Genomic DNA, 4,894 nt, shown 5'->3' on the forward strand with positions numbered 1-4,894 from the left:
TCCAGGATGTTTTCTTTCTTTTTTCAATCTTAAAACAGATGATTCTAGGTTATGTTTGTATGCTGTTGGGAATGATCCTATAAACTTGTTTATTATATTTAAATTCGTTTTAAGGTATTAGTATTAGAAGTCATGATACATTATTCTTTTATATTTTTACAGTAAAATATTCATAATTTTTCTTAAAATTTGCACTCATATAAACTTTTATGATGAGAGGCCTGTCATTTAAAATTGGTTCAGAAATGAAATGTCACAATGTATTTCAACATGTAAAGGATGACATAAAGTTAAAATATCATACATAGATTTTTAAAATATGTCATTATAAACTTACACAATACACACCAAGCAAACCAAGCTGAATAGTATTTTTTTTTTTAAGTTTAGGAGCCAGCATGTTGCGTGGTGGTTAAAAGGCAATGAACTAACATATGGCCAACTTGGTTCAAGTCCCGGCCATGGCAGTTTTCTCTCTCTCTCTCCCTCTCATTTTCTCTCTTTTTCTCTCCTCTCTCTCAACAAATTAGAATCAAATAACCATGATGATGATAAATGAACTGAAAAGGCAAAAAAGGAACTTTATTTAGTTTGATTTTTCCCCTTAACGAGATGTGTACTCTCCAGAGAGAGTGGAATGTGAGGGGTGGATGTAAGAAAATATCTTTTGGGGTGATGTCCATAGCACAATTTCATCTACGTACTCTTCGCAGGGTTGTTGGCATGCACACATGCACCCAACATGTTTTTCAAGTACCCAAGGCAGAGACTTGATTTGCATACTCTACCTTTGGGCAATTCAGTCATAACCTCCCCACCACCTGCTGTCCCCTAATTGAATAAAATTGGGTCCTCTTGGATGAGTCTCTGTTTTACAGTACCTTTGACAATATCATTGTGAATACCTATAATATCCAGAGATTTTCTAAAATACTGGTTCTAACTCCCCAATAGTTACTTAGACTCTAGGGAAGAGAAGTGACACTGTTTCTGTCCAATATAAATGTAAACTTTAGACAAACTGTCATAGATTATTACTTTCCAGTTATCAAGTTCTCAAGTATAAAAAAAAAAAGATGTTTCCCTGAGCCAGGAATGTCATAAACACATATTATTCATTTGATAAGTATTTGTTTCAGGCATGAAACAACTGTTGAAAACAAGATGAGTCTCATGATTCATTTATTTATGAAAATATAATCTCTATATTATTGTAAGCAGCTTTCCACAATGACCCATGGATAGTCTTTCTATTTGTAAGTTTACTTTCTTTCTGTATTTTTTTTTTCTTTCTTGCTCTAAATCACATGCACTCACCAGAGAGAAACTGAAAGAGAGATACAGTGACTGGGAAGGCCAGCCCAGGGCAGGTGGAGGGATGGGTACACTGCAATTCTTTTTTGGCTTTGGATTTGGGGCACACACACACATACATGCACCTGAATGATTTTCGAACCACCTGTTCTGGGGCTAAAACTGAAGTAGGCCATTTGGGATCCAGCACTCTGACATCCACACCACCTGCTGGCCTCTTGGCTCTTTGTAATAGGTTTTAGTCTCTTTATTAAGAATTTGCTCTTTACTCACCATATTTTTTCCATTGGTATTTATGGTGGAATGGATCAGAGAAAACACAAACTTCATTGGTATTTTAAAAAGAAATATAATGGTGTAGTAAATTAATGGACTGAAAAAGTTGATTTCAAAGGATTGTGAAATTTTCCGTAATTGAAATAAAAGAGAACATCAGAATTTCTTTCTTTCTTGCATGGTAATCAGTGCCTGGCTTCAGGCACAGTCACTTCTAACTGAGCAGCCAACTTATGTTATATAGAGTTCCTGCCAGAGTGGAGGTTCAAGACCAGTAGTCCTCCAGAGTTACAAGTGGGTCGCCATTTTCGGTGGTGGTTTGCTTATATGGTGTGTGTTGCCCACTGGTTGACAGTGGAATACAAGTCACTGATGTGGAGAACGGAGAAGTAAGGCTAGTGGTCACTGACCGAGTACATGTAAAACTGAGGCAGAGTGATGGCACAGCAGTAAACTCAATGCTCTGGGAATTTAATCCTCAAGAGAAGGTACTGGGTTTGTGTCCGGAGACCTCCCTGAGTGCCAGACGTTTGCTGGCCCATGGTCTGGGATTGGGTGAGGCTAGAATTCAGTTTCAGCATCAGAACCTTATTGGGGCTGCTCTTTGTCTTTCCTTATTAAAAAATGAATAAAAGAATAAACATTTAAAATGTGTTCTTGTGGCTGTATGACCATGACTGTGAGTCAGTCCATTTCTAACCTTGAAATGATGGGAACCGGCAGTTAGCATAATGGCTATGTCACTGGACTCCCATGTAGTCGACCATGGTTCGCGTCCTGGACCCGGTGGCTTAAAACTCATGCTGGGCGCGTGTGCGTGCGTGCCCAAGATCCTGAGAGGAGAATGGAGGAGAAGGGATTGCAGCATGACCATACCCCCTGGGGGGTGATTTCTCAATTTCTGTCTGTCTGTCTGGTGAGCGCATGCACCTTACAGTGAAAACCTCTCCAAAAAAAACAACCTTGAGATGACTTTTACCTTAGTCTTTTAGATGTTGCCTTGGGCCACCTTGTGCATAGTAGTTAGGGTGTCTTCATCCCACCGGGTCAGCTGCATTGTTCAAGTTCCAGACCTCACAGCGAGAGAGACACACTGGGCACATGTGTATGGGTGTTCAAGATCCTGAGAAGAGAAAGAGAAGGGAGAAGGGCTTGCAGTGTAGCCATCCCCTCAGGGGTTCTCTCTCTCTTCCTCTATTTTCTTCCAAACACCACCACCCAATAGCTAATTAAACGGGCAAAAAATATGTGTTGCCTTCCTTAAAGCATGTTTGAAGTGAAAAGCTCTTTTGTATTCTTAAATTATAAACTTTTTTACAGTTTAAAGTTTAGATCAAAAAGAAGTATGTCCCAATTTCTGTCTGGATAATTTATTGTCTTGATGCTCAGTCTTAACCAGAGTGTTTACATACCTATTATTTCATACATAATTTTTAGTTTTGTTTTATTTTGGTTTAGGTACTTCCATGTGCTTATCCTCAACTCCTACTGTAATAATCTCTAGTGGAACATTTCAGTCTTTTTAAATTGATGTAGTTGTTCTAATAGTGTTGTTCTCGGGACTTGCAGGTGGTGTAATGGTTATTACAATGTTGGACTTTCACATAGCCTATGGGGTTTCAAGTTCAAGTACGGCTGCATTAAATTTATGCCGAATGCTTGAGCATTTGTGTGCCCCAAATCCTGACATGAGAATGGAGGAGAAGAGATTTTGAAATTGCCAGGCCCCCTGGGGGTTTATTTCTACCTCTGTCTCTCTCTCTCTATGGCTAGTGGATGTCCCCATAGTAAAAATGCCCCTTAAAGGAAAATATAATGTTCTTCTGTATGCTGTTTACTGCATAAAAACATAATGATCATTCTCTATTTATATTAGAATTAGCTATTAGTCCCAACATAAAGAAAACTTTTCTAGTCAGTTTATTTTCAATCAAAATCATAACTAACCAGACTGTAGGTTTTGAATTATATAAAGTTACATCTGGGTATTTTAAAAATAGATTCCCACTAAACGTATTTTTATAATGTCTTCTCTCATGCTACATGATTCTATGAGTTTGTTAAAAAAATCTTTATTAAAATTAAATATCATTTTATATGTAAATAATACTGAAAATGATAGCACTGATCTGTATTGCATCCAAGTCTTAAGAGTCCTTCCTGGGAGGGGGTGAGCTCTTTATTCTGAACAGCATTTTCCTGTAGTGTGACCTTCAACTCCAGTACTAGCTATCCTGCATTTGATCCTTTCAAGTTCTTGTGGAAACACCTGCACTCCCTGTGTCTAAAATGGTGCTCACTCTTTGTTTGCTAGGTCGAAAGTTTTATTTCCCAATTTTTGACTTGTGAGCTCTTTTACATTTTACTTTTTTTAACATACAGCCTTTTTGTGCTTAGGTATAACTTATCATTAGATCAGCTCATGTGTCAGTTTGTACCATTTTTTCTCATTTTGAAGCTGAGAGTATATACTTTCTTTGATGTAGTTGACATATGGGATTGTTTATAAATTAGTAAATAAATTAAGATGAGAAAGAGTTGGCATTTTTTTAAAGTAGTTATTTCTTTCTGGGATTTGTGGTTTTTTGTTGTTGTTGTCATAACCAAATGCTTTTTTAATGGATTTTTTCCAAGTAGCAAATATTCTCTGAGTGTGAGGGACACAAAGAAGGATGACAATGAAAAATGGAGCTCAACAAGCTGTAGGGATATGCAAGTGTTGGAGGCCGATTCACCTTCTGATGGTCGACAAGGCGTGAATGTTGCCAACAGTTCACATGAAATCAATCCAGAAGGAGTAAGGTAAACATCTCTAATTCTTGATTTCCTTTTGAACGAATATTAACAAAGCTGACTTTTTCTAGAAACACACCAAAATAGTGTAGTCATCAGACAAAACAAGAGAACACTCAACTGTTGATTCTACTGAAAAGTTGACAAAAATGAAAACAGGTGTCCTTGATAAGAAGCAGTTTCAGTAGATTCGAGGGAAGCCTGTCTGTGAGGTAAGTATATAAATCTTTGAGAATTTTTAATGGTAATGGGAAGAGAAAACTCGGTAATAAATGAAGAACATAGGATTCCAGGAAGTTTTCTTTCTTTTTTTATCTTAAAACAGTTACTTCTAGAGTATGTTTGTATGCTGTTGGAAATGATCATGTAGAGATGTTTATTATAGTTAAATTTGTTTTAATTCTAAGTATTAGAAGGCTTGAAACATTATCTTACTACAGTTTTACAATAAAATATTAATAATTGTTCTTTAAAGTTTCAGTCATGTTGGGACCAGCAGTTGGCATAATGG

The sequence above is a fragment of the Tupaia chinensis genome, unplaced genomic scaffold (genome assembly GCF_000334495.1).
Source record: "Tupaia chinensis unplaced genomic scaffold, TupChi_1.0 Scaffold144033_1, whole genome shotgun sequence".
NCBI lineage: Eukaryota > Metazoa > Chordata > Mammalia > Scandentia > Tupaiidae > Tupaia > Tupaia belangeri.